Source organism: Lepus europaeus, chromosome 9 (genome assembly GCF_033115175.1).
Source record: "Lepus europaeus isolate LE1 chromosome 9, mLepTim1.pri, whole genome shotgun sequence".
Classification (NCBI taxonomy): Eukaryota; Metazoa; Chordata; class Mammalia; order Lagomorpha; family Leporidae; genus Lepus; species Lepus europaeus.
In genome coordinates this window covers 14,790,307-14,802,438 of record NC_084835.1, presented here as the reverse complement: position 1 = coordinate 14,802,438, position 12,132 = coordinate 14,790,307, and the positions used below count along the sequence as shown (strand labels likewise).

The 12,132-nt window shown below is 59.1% G+C and overlaps 1 protein-coding gene across 4 annotated transcripts in view; it reads right to left on the bottom strand.

The window, feature by feature from the left end:
• Positions 1-365: 365 nt before the first annotated feature.
• The window catches only part of SLC41A3 (solute carrier family 41 member 3), a 78,448-nt gene continuing 66,681 nt past the window's right edge, over positions 366-12,132 (bottom strand). Inside the window, exons 11-15 of one of the 4 annotated variants that reach the window (XM_062200591.1) lie at positions 5,939-6,175; positions 4,255-4,318; positions 3,370-3,440; positions 2,571-2,763; positions 366-817 (exon numbers count right to left, since the gene is read on the bottom strand). The gene's annotated coding sequence lies outside the window, so the exon portion shown is untranslated. Of the gene's footprint in view, positions 818-2,570; positions 2,764-3,369; positions 3,441-4,254; positions 4,319-4,644; positions 4,729-5,938; positions 6,176-12,132 lie in introns of those variants that run through there. The other 3 variants (XM_062200592.1, XM_062200595.1, XM_062200593.1) reach the window with 3 other exon arrangements.

Sequence of the window (12,132 nt, the reverse complement as noted above, 5' to 3'; positions counted from 1 at the left end):
TCTATGTCACCAGTGATGCTCGCCTGGTTTGTTTCGTGTCCTTGTCTAGTCTGGGCATCAAGGCCCTGCTGGACTCAGAATGCGTTTGGAGGTTTCTCTCCGTCAGGGTTTTTTTGCTTGGGTTCGTTCTAGTCTTTGTTTCAGGGGATCTGGTGTGTGTTCTTCCTTCGAAGTTTGGAAGAACTCACTAGGGAAGCCATCCAGCCTGGGCGTTTCTGTTCGGGAGACTTGATGGCCGACTCAAGACGGGAGGAGGACCGGGCTGGTTTCCACGGCCAATGCCCTTGGAGGGTCCCAGGCTTTGAAATCTTTGTCTACCAGATCACATTTATTATCAGCATTTATGTTTTTTAATAGAAGGCTTTTATTTAAATTTCATAAGCACAACTTTGGATTATAGCGGTTCCTCCCCCATACCAGCCCTCCCAACATTTACTTTTTTTAAAACAAGTTAAAATAAAACCTCTGGCAGAAAGAACACAGTAACCCAGTGTTCAGAATCTTTAGGGCAAAGGCGAGGCTGCCATCCACGTCTCCTCTCGCAGGACCCCGAGTCGGAGCCGGGAAAACAAGGAGCTGCCCCCTCCCCACCGCGGTCCCACTGCCTGCCCCTCTGCAAGTTGCTGTCGCTGCTCACGTGACAGGGGACACTCTGTGAACCACACAGCACCTTCCAGGCACTGCCCAGGTGAGTCCTGTGGGCAGGGGGCCAGGAGAGGCTGTGCTCACTGCAGGCCTGAGGAGGGAGCTGGGGTGCGGGCCGGGTCGGCGTCCTACGTCCATGCGCTCACTCTTCGGAGATGGTGCAGGAAGCAGACTGGGAGAAGGAAGAACAGTTAGAGCTTGAGACGGTGAGGTCTGCCGCCCTGGGGGATGTTCTACAGCAGCCCGGGGAGGCACCACCGGCTAAAACCTGTCTCCCGAGGACATGAGGGAGGACAGTGCTGGCCGGGCCTCCCACGCCGCCTCTGTTCCCGGCTGGTGCCACCAGCCACCTCCTTGCAAAGGAACAAAGAGCCCAGGCCGGAAAGGGAGACGCTGGTGTGCTCCAGGCAGCAGTGTCCTGATCCAAGGCGAGAGCTCAGGTGACCCGGGCCTGGCTCCCTGCCCCCCAGTGCTCAGACCGAGGACCAGGAAGCCACCACCCCCACAGGGGAGTCCTCAGGGTCAGGCTCTCAGGCGTGAGAGGCTGGGGCTGAACCCCTGGGATGAGAACGGCACAAGCCCAAAGGCTCTGCTCCCACGGTGATGTTTTCTCTCCCTCAGCTGTTCCTGGTGCCCGTTAGGAGTCTGAACGGTAAGCACACAGTGGACAAGTTGTTGCTCACAGAGGTGTGGCCTCACAGAAGGGGTTCTCATGCCTGAAACCCCGCCAGCCCCGGTTCCCACTGCTGTGGCTTCTAAACTGTCCCCAGGATCCAGTTCCACGGTCTGGAAGCTGGGCCTGCAGTCACACCCAGCAGAGGCTCCCTCGAGCCAGGAGAAAGCCCAGTCCTTGGGTGCGGCCTGGACCCGGGTCAACCTGAGCTGATCTGAACCACTCCACCTCTGCCAGGGGAGGGCGGGGTGGCGGGGAGGGCCCTGGTCTGGCAGCAGCGGGGGGTGCCGTCCCTCCCTCAGGGCATCTTGTCTAGTGGGTGGGCACAGACGGGACCTGCTGGGCCACTGTGTGACTCCGGTGTTCTGGAGCAGCGGCCAGGGAGGAGGAAGTGGGTCACAGAAGGGCCATGGGCAGTCTCAGGGGACCCCTCCTCCTGTTCTCTGAGAACCCGGGCTGGAAGGACAAGAGGCACGTGGACTGGAGGAGAAACCGTCTGCTCAGCCTCCCCCGCATCCCAGGTCCTGCTGGCCTCGGGCGGGGTGGGGGCTGCAGCCCTCTCATGCATCCAGGCCCCTCCTCTGTCACTGGAGGCTGTGGGGACACTGATCAGAGCCTCTGTTCCCTGCAGGTCTGCCGGACGAGGGGTCAGAGGAGACTCGGACCGCTCAGCTCAAAGGCGGGGCCCGTAGCTGGGGAAGAGGCCGTGCCGCACAGCCACACGGAAGGCATCCCCAGGGTCCCGTGTCCTTGAGCGCCGAGGCCACACACGGCTGCAGAGAACAGGAGTGTGGGGCGGAGCAGGACGCCGGTGCTGTGTCCAGAATCTGGTACAGTAGGAGCCCGCCTTCCTGACTCTTCCCTGGGCAGACACCAGCACCTGGGACTGCACATGCGGGGCTCCACCTGCACGTACGTGTGCCTGTCTGGCAGGGAAGCCCCCGCTTGACGCAGTCCTAGGCCTCACTCTAGGCAGGCCCCAGAAACGGCTCCCCCTCCCCAGCAGCTTGGCATCGGGCAGCCCCACGTACAGCTGTTCAGCTCAGACAAGCCCACAAGGCTCTGGCAATGAGCTTCCACGGCCCACATGCTGGCCCGCAGTGTCAGCCCCGATGCGTGTAGTCCCTGCCTCCCAGGACTTGGGACCACACCACCCGATGGTCCCAGCACTTCTCTACCCCTCAGCATCATCAGTGTGCAACAGGACAAAGCCCGCAGGGAAAGCAGCGACGTGAGGCCGAGTGAGACTCACCTCCACCTGCGGTGCCAGAGTCCTCTGCCGACGGCGGGGCTGGCCCGGAGCAGCACAGCCGTCACGATGCTCCGGTTGGTGAGGGTGCTGGCCACCCTTTTCAGCACCAGGCGGTCCTCCACGTAAGGTTCAGGGTGCAGGCGCACTCCCTCCCGGGCCCCATCCTGGCCGAGCCTCCAGCCTCCTTTGGTTCCTAGGTCAAGTGGAGCCGATAAAGCCTTCTCCCTCAGCTTCCAGGAAGCTGGCCCCCAGCTGCCTTCTGTCTGCCCTGCTCGGGATCTGGTAGGTTTGGGCAGGAGCCACGCACAAGGCCCGGGGGCCAGTAGGTTACAGCCGCCACCTGTGGCACCAGCAGCCCCTGTGGGCACCAGTTTGTGGCCCAGCTGCTCTACTTCCAATCCAGCTCCCTGCTAAGGGCCTGGGAAAGCCACAGCAAACAGCCCAAGTGCTTGGGCCCCTGTACCCACCTGGGAGAACAGAAGTTCCTGGCTTCAGATGGGCCCAGCTCCAGCTGTTGCTGTCATTTAGGGAGTGACCCAGGAGAGAAGACCTGTCTGTCTCTGTCTCTCTCCAAAAGACCAAGGCCCACAACCGGGGCTGAGTGTAGACCCTGTCCTCCTCCTCGCTAACAGCCCCACCCATCAGGCTCCTCCCGGTGCCTGGGAAAGCACTCACCTCGCAGGGATTCCCACCCACAGAGCAGCCGCCTCGGGGCCAGGCTCACACAGCCACCCCAGCCTCACTCCCGCAGGACCTGAGCTTTCTGTTCTAGGCCTGCTCCCCAGGGAGGCCGGCTCACTCTGCTACAGTGGAGCCGCAGCTCGCAGGAGTCCAGCCAGGGTACCTGTTCTCAAATTTGCTCGCCTTGTCCTGTGAAAGAGGGCATTAAACTCAGCCTGGCTCCATCCCCCACAGACAGTACAGAGCCCAGGGCCCCACGTTGATCTCACCCCTATGCAAGAGGGCACTGGAGACATGCAGGGTACCTTGCCCAAGCTGACAGTCCCTCTCCTATCCTGTCTGGGACCCGGGAGGGGAATACATCCCTGGGAACCGCTCAGTGCAGGACCAGGGTGCACAGCTCCAAGGCCCCCACAGTTTGACCCCGGAAGCTCCAAAGCTTCACTGCAGAGGGTCTGCAGTCCATGCCCTGAGGCCCCCAACAAGTTCCCCTGGGGCCCCTGCAGCTCCGTGCTCCTGCCAGGTTGGAGGGTGCAGCTTCCGGCCATCAGCTAGGTCCCCTAACCTCCTCCAGGAGCCCACAGGTGCTCCCTCCCGAGGGTGCACAGCAGCGGCTGGCTTCCTGAATGGCCTCCCCGTTACACAGTCTACAAAACGCTCTCGGCTACCGGTACTTGGCACCAGCACTGACTTCCTGTTTGCCCCTGGGATGACAGGAAAGGTGAACAGAAGCAGCAGCAGCAAAGACACCAGTCTCACCTTGACCTCCGGGCCTGGCACCTGCTCGAGAGACACAGCCCCCTCCTCAGCTTCTGAAAAACCAGCTTCCCCACCTCTCACTCCCAGGTGAGGGCCACGCTCTGAACCTGGCTTTCCAGGCCCCCACCCACCTGCCCTGGCCGCTGACACCTGGCCCTGCCCCAGGCCTCTCCCCAGGTAGGCGGACCTTGCTCCTGCTGCCCCAGGCCACCCCCTGCAGGCAGACAGTGCCCATGACACCTACTTGACCGTGGAGGCTAGGATGCTGTGTCTTCAGGACAAGCTAGCGCCAGAGTCTCCTTGTTGCCCTGGGGAAAGAGCAGGGAGGTCAGAGGGTACCCCAGCAGGGGCCCCTGCAGTCCTGCATGTGTGACCTGACAGCCTACACCATGGCTCACTTCCTGGAGCCAGGATTCAATGCCCAAAGTCGGAGGTGCCTCTCACAACCCGGTCAGGCGTTTGGGTTCCAACCCGCCCGTGGTCTATGGACCTGCATCCTGAACACCCCGTGGCCCTGCTCTTTCGTCTCATCCCAAGTTGGAGCCTGGATCAGTCCCCAGAGAACTTAGCAAATCCCAAATACAACTAAAGTAACTCCCTGCGGGGCCAGGGGGTGGCGATGCAGCACAGGGCACGAAGCCAGCCCCTGTGTTGCTGGCATCCCACGTGAGCACCAGTTCGCGTCCTGACTGCTCCACTTCTGATCCAGCTCTCTGCTCTGGCCTGGGAAAGGAGAAGATGGCCCAAGTCCTTGGGCCCCCGCACCCTCATGCCCCCGCACCCTCATGGGAAGACCCAGAGGAAGCTCCTGGCTTCAGATCAGCGCAGCTCCAGCCGTTGCAGCCAATTCGGGAGTGAACCAGCAAGAGAGAAGACCATTCTCTTTCTCTGCCTCCTCTTCTCTGTGTAACTCTTTCAAATAAATCAATCTTAAAAAGAACTGTTACTCCTGGGCTTGTCAGTCAAGGCCCTCCACCGATTGGCCACTGTTCTGGCCTTGCTACCCACCATCTACACCCGCACCTGCTCCAACCCATCCACTGCTCCCGCAACTTCCTTTTTGTTGTTGTTCACCCGGAGCTGGACAGAAAGTCCTGTCTGGGCCTGCCGTGGTGTTGCTCTGCCCTCAGCCACACTGCCCTCCCGTAGCCCCAGGACAGAGTCCTTTCTGTCCCCAAGGGCCAGATGCGGGAGCTTCCTGAGACTCCGGCCCCTCTGGGAAGACGCTCACCTCCGTCTCCCGTTGGATCACAGCATCCTCAAGCAGCAGTGCTGTCCCACCAGAACCCAGCATCCTGAGCCCATCTCTGTGGCCCCACTGCCCCTGCCTGGTACCCGCTCACCGAACTCTGCATTGGTGACTCCACATCACGGAGGGTAGCAGTTACAGAGTAAGTACACAGGGCTCGTCCTGCACAGAGCAGGACAGAGGGACTGCTGTAAGGACACAGCCAGCTCCGGGCTTCGAGGGGCCACTGCTGGGCCCTCGGCATCTCCAGGACAAGGAGTGCTGGGTGGGGTGTCAGCAGGGGCCCACAGCAGTGCAGCTGGGCTCGCACGGGCCACTGACCTTACAGATGAGAAGGGTGCAGCCGGGGCGGGGACAGGAGACCTCGCAGAGCAGCAGCTCCTTGCTCACACACTGCCAGACAGCCCTGACTGAACACCTGCAGGAGCCCCGGGGGAAGTCGCCGGAGCCCAATCGGTTCCCAGAGGGGAGGCCACGCCTCAGAGCCTTTCTCACCCCACTGACCGCCTGTGGTTCCCACCCTGGCCATGGCCTTCCGCTCCTCTGAGCCTTCTCCACCTCTGCCTCAACCCCTGTGCTTCAAAAACCCACCTAAGACTGCACCTTCTCCAAGCAGCCCCACGCTCCCAGTCCGGTCTTCCTGGGACGCCCCTCTGCACCCACACAGGCGTCCCCCTACCTTGCTGGGCAGGATCACAGCCTGTTTCTGTCCACGTCCGCACCGTGGGTGTCGCTGGGTGGAGATACTGTCGAGTTCAGCTCGAGGCTTGGCATCTAGAAGAGGAGCAGCTCCCACACACAGGTAGCGCCACCTGGTGGTGATGGTGCAGGATGCGCTATGTGCTGAATGGAAGCGTGCCAGGCACACAGGCTGTAGCGACCGGAGGCTGCAGGAGCGCGGCGTGAACTTCACAACCTGTGAGGCAGACGTTCCTGCTGACCCCAGACCACAGTCTAGGCCGTCTGACCGCTCACCTTCTCACAAACCTAAGACCAGTCTGCAAACCACAGGAGAGCTTGTATCTTCACTACACCTGCCAACCCCCCAAAAAACCAACAGCAAACTCCAGCATCTACCACCGACAAGTATTTTACAATACGAAGTTGTGATATAAAAAGGGAAGAAGAGGGCCCTCCCCAGAGAGCCCCACTGCCACCGTGCACTGGTTGAGGTCACGGCGACAGCCGGCAACATCGCCTCTCCCTGCCGACCACTGACCCCCAGGGAAAACCTGGCACACGCCGCCCCGGGGAGCGCTGAACTGCCTGCACACGGACGCTCCACGGGCCTGTGCTCTGTGCCTGCCTCTGGGGGCGCACTGGAAACTGGCTGAGCGCCAGCCGGCCCTCAGGAGGGAGCAGCAGGCAGCAGCGTGGTGTGCAAGCCAAGGTGAAGGAGCGTCTCCGAGTCTCCCCCCAGCGACACCTCCCAGCTTCCTATGGGTGATGCCTCCACCGCAGCCTCGAAGCAGCAGTTAAGGAAGCCCGGCTCGCCCATACTCTCGCGATGAGGCGGCCGCACTTTCCACCCCACGAGCCTCTAAAGCCATCAGCACGAGCTGTCCCTGGAGTGTTGACAAGCCACCCGCAGAGAGCCACGTCAGGCATGAAACAAGGGCACCTGCGTCAACCCAGCCTCACCCAGTCGTCACCCACACCCTGCACGGGAGTCACGGGCGCAGGCACAGCCAGAGGACACACTTTTCACAGCCGAACAGGGAGGCCGACAAGCACAGCGCCCGTGACCTCAGCACCGGAAATAATCCTGATACACTGTGATTCCCACTGCACTGTTTGCTTCTGCAGGCATGCCCGGGGTCATTTCTGTCCATCCTGGGCTGTCACCAACACCCTTCCAACACGCAGCAGGAACTAGGACCCGGGACGGGGAGACCCCAGGCTCTGCTGACACAGCTCCCCTTCATGCACGCCCGGCCGTGGCTCTCCTCGGCAGCGATGCCTCTGACTTAGTGACCTGCCCTGCTGTGGGCAGCCTGGGGTCTCAGTTAATGCAAAGTGTTTCTCCAGACCCAGGGCGAGCCGGAGCCCACTACAGAGGGCACGGGTCAGAGGCAGGACCGCCTGCAGGCCCCAGGCAGCAAGGACAGCCCACGGCTCTGAGTCAGACCGGGATTGCGAGAACCCTGCACTGTCCTCCCCAGCTGAAGGCCGGGCCACGTGTGCCTCCCTGATGGGCCTGCCTCGAGTCACTTCAGGAGCCAGCACTGTGGCTTAGCTGGTAAAGCCGCTGGGGCATAGGTTCAAGTCCCGGCTGCTCTACTTCTGATCCAGCTCTCTGCTGTGGCCTGGGAAGGCAGTGGTGATGGCCCAAGTCCTTGGGCCCCTGCACCCGCGTAAGAGACCCGGAAGAAGCTCCTGGCTTCGGATCAGCGCAGCTCCGGCCGTTGTAGCCAACTGCGGAGTGCACTGGCAAATGGAGGATCTCTCTCTCTCTCTGCCTCTTCTCTGTGTAACTCTGACATTCAAATCAATAAACAAATCTTTAAAAAAAAAAAAAGTCGCTGCAAAATGTGATCAGATGGCAGCCCTGAGACCCCCAGAGCTGGGGGTGGCCCCCGGCTGGCAGAGGGGCTCGTGTGCCTCAAGGTCTACAGTGTGCACAGGGCTGAGTTCTGTGGACCCCAAGTGACGTGGTGACCTCGGCACCCCAATCCTGCCCACAGCCTCTGTTCTCCAAATGCTACCATAGGTGTGAGCCGAGCCCCCAGTGGTCCCCAGGATGGGTCCCCCCTTGCATCCATGTGTTTCTGGGCTATAGGAGGCCCTCAGTTTTGCCGCCTCTGGGAGACAGGCTGCTTGGAAGAACCCCAGAAAACCTGCACTCCAAGGGGCTTCCCAGATGGGGAAGCAGAGGCCTGTGGGCAGCGCAGCAAGTGAGCACAGCCTGAGCCCAGGACCTGGCAGGTGTGCTTTGAGGTCAAGGCCTCGGTGGATCACTCCCCTGTGTGCCCGTCTCCTCTCCTACCGACCACGGGGAAGACCCTGAACAGAGCCTGCACGTGCCCACCTGGCCCTGGACCACGAGAGGCAGGAAGCTCCCAGGAGCGCACTTTCCCCGGGATCCCCGTCTCTGCTGTCATTGCCACAAAGCTGCGAGGTCATGGGGCGACTTCAAGTTCATGGGCAAAGGAAAATCTATTTCCTGTGCCTTGACCAAAAGGAACAAAGGGGAGACACAGAGGCCAGGGGATGTGGGTTCCCAGCCCGACCCCACTCCTCACTCCCTGCCCAGTCACCCTCCAGCTGGGACCTTGGGCAGGTGTTGTGGCACAGTAGATTCAGCCACCACTGGGGACCCCGCCCCCCGTGTCAGTGCTGGTCTGAGTCCGGCTAGTCTGTATTCTGATCCAGCTTCCTGCTAATGTGCCAGGAAGTCAGCAGGTGACGCCCAAAGCACCTGCATCCCTGCTACCCACGGGGACACCATCTCGGTGGAGTTCTTGGTCCTGGCTTCAACCTGGCCATCATGGCAAATGGAACCCCTGTCTAAAATGGGTACTGCCAAGTGACGGTGAGGAAGACAAAGCAGAACCCTCCCACGTGGCTGGTGGGAATGCAAATGGGGCAGCTACTGTGGAAGACAGGACGGCCATCTGTAAAAAGTTATACGTGGTGACTAGGTGACCTACAAGTCTACCACCAGGTATCCACCCCAAAGAACGGACACCGAGACACGGGGGCAGGCATGTGACACAGCGCCTCCATCACTGCCTGGCACGGCCACAGTCCAGCGCCCTGGTCTGAGTCCCTGCTGCTCCACCTCCGATTCCACCTTCCTGCTAACACGCGCTCCAACAGACAACATGTGACGGTGCAATACGCGGGTCCTGGCTCCCCAGGCAGAACCACAGGGAGCTCCTGGTTTCACAGTGGCCCAGCTCTGGCTGTGGCAAACACTTGGAGAGTTCCTAGGAGATGGAAACTGATTTTCAAATAAAGAGGGGACAGAGGAGCAGGGAGAGAGGGAGAAAGAGGAGAAGGGGGAGATTGTCTATCTGCCGATTCTCTCCCTACACGGCCCCAACACCCGAGGCTGGGCCAAACTCCACAAGGGGGCCCCCTGTGGGTGGCAGGGGCCCAAGCAGTCGAACCATCTGCTGCTGCTTCCCCGGCATTTACTAAGGAGCCGGACTGGAAGCCTAGTAGCTGGGACTCAAACCCACACTCCAATACGGGATGGAAGTGGAAGTTAACCAGCTATGGTGCTGGCCCCTGGAAGAAATTTTTAACAGAACTGAAATACGGACGTCACAGCATCATTACTGGTAATCGCTAAAAGTGCCAACAGCCCCGTTTCCACCGGTTGATGGAAAAATAGTGTGCTCCACCCACACAATGGAGAGTTACCCGGTCATAAAAGGAAATGAGTCCTGATTCATGCTACTGCGCAGATGGACCTTGAAAACATGATGCTAAGTGAGAAGTGTGAACCCAGAGAGTCTCCCTGGAGGTTACATCACGCACAAAAGCTCCAAGAGTCAGCACATCCGAGATCTGTGCTGGGAAGAGGCCACATGGGGAGTAAACCAGTGGACGGAAGAGTGATTTCTCTGTCTTTAAAGTAAAAACATATTAGGCAGCGCTGTGGCACAGGGGGTTAAGGCGCTGCCTGCAGTGCTGGCCACTTGGGCGCCGGTTCAAGTCCAGGCTGCTACACTTCCAATCCAACTCCCTGCTAATGCATCTGGGCAAGCAGCTGAGGATGGCTTAAGTGCGTGGGCCCCTGCACCCACATGGGAGAACTGGGTGGAGCTCCTGGCTTCAGCCTGGCCTGGTCCTGGCTGTTGCAGTCATTTGGGGAGTGAACCAGGAGATCTCTCTAACTCTGCCTTTCAAATAAAAAACCACACACACACACACACACACACACAGGAAAGACCATCCATGTTTGTGGACTGGAAGGACATTGTCAAAATGTCCACAGTATCCAAGGTAACCACGAAGCCACCGCAGTTCCTCAGAAAAGACCAACGAGCTTCTCCCAGAAACAGGAAAATCCTGCCGTAAGCTGTGTGAACCATGAGTGACCCTGAATGGCCAAAGCAATCCTAAGCCAAAAAACACAAACACACAAACACAAACGAGAGGCATTACAATATGTTCAGACAAACCAACACAACATGGAAGTGGCACAAAAACAGACACACCAGGGCTGGCGTTATGGCTAAACCACCACCTGCAGTGCCGGCATCCCTTATGGGTGCCGGTTAGAGTCCCAGTTGTTCCATTTGCTCCCTGCTACTCCCTGCTAAGGTGCGTGGAGAAGCCCCTGCACCCACATTGGAGACCGGGATGAAGGCTGGTTCTGGCCTGGCTCAGCCCTGGGCACTGTGGCCCTTTAGGGAGTGAACCAGCGGATGGAAGACCTCGCTCTCTCTCCCTATACCTCCCCTCTCTGTAACTCTGCCTTGCAAATAAATAACTTTAAAACAAAACTTAACACGCTAATCCATGAATCTGAACAAAGATCTCAGAAATACGCCCACACATCTTCCCTCAAGTGACTTCAACAAAGTTGGGAAAAAACACACATCAAGGACAAAGCCAGGAGGATTTACAGATGGCCAACGTGTATGTGAAAAAATGCAAATCAAAACCATAATAACCACCACAAGGTGTAAACAACAAAAGCTGGTGAGAACGTGGGGAGAGAGAATCACCAGTGGGCATGGAAATCAGCACAGCTACGAGAGAAACAGTGCGGACACTGCTGAGAGACCCAGAGATAGAACCACGACACAATCAGCTACCCTACGGCTCAGTATGTATCCAAAGGAGCTGAAATCCCTGTGTTGGGGCTGGTGTTGTGGCACAGCAGGCAAAGCTTCCACCCATGACACCAGCATCCCATGGGGCACCGGTTCGAGACCTGGCTGCTCCACTTCCGATCAAGCTCCCTGCATGTGCACCTGGGAAAGCAGCGGAGGATGGCCCAAGTGCTTGGGCCCCTGCACCCACGTGGGAGAAGCTTTGGGTTCCTGGCTTCGGCCCGGCCCAGCCCCAGCCATAGTGGCCATTAAAGGAGTAAACCAGTGGACAGAAGATATCTCTCTCTGTCTCTCTCTCTCCCTTGCTGTAACTCTGCCTTTCAAATAAATAATCTTAAAACAAAGGAAAATCAGTATGTTGAAGAGCCGCCTGCACGCACACGCCCAGCGCAGCACTGTTCACAGTAATAAAGAGGCAGGATCCGGGGTCTATCAGTGGATGAATGGAGAGTGAAAATGAGAGGGGCCAAGGAGCATCACTCAGCCGTAAGGGGATGGAGTCGGTCATCTGCAGCGACCTGGAAGGAACCGGAGGACACTGTGTTCAGGGGAACAACCTGGCACAGCTGGAGCCGGCATGGTGGCACAGCAGGTGAAGCGGCTTGGGGTGCCAGCACCCCACAGCAGAGTGCCAGTCTCAGTCGCAGCTGCTCCCATTCCCATCTGGCTCCTTGCAAATGTGCCTGGGAAAGCAGCAGAAGATGATCCAAGTCCTCGGGCCCCTGCTGGCCACGTGGGAGACCTGGTGGAGCTGCTGGCTTCAGGCTTTGGCTGGGCCTAGCCACTGTGGCCATCTGGGAAGTCAACCAGCCAATGGAATCTCAGTCTGTCTCCCCTGCCTCTCGACGTCACTCTGCCGTTCAAACAAGAATCTTTACAAGGTTTGTTTACTTACTTGAAAGGCAGAGTTACAGAATGAGAGACAGACAGGGAGAGACAGAGATCTGCCCTCCACTGGTTCATCCCCCAGATGCTCCTAACACCCAGGGCTGGGGTGAGGCCAGGCTGCAACCAGGAGCCTGGAACTCCTTCCTGGTCTCCCCCATGGGTGGCAGGAGCCCACTGCTTTCCCAGGCACACTAGC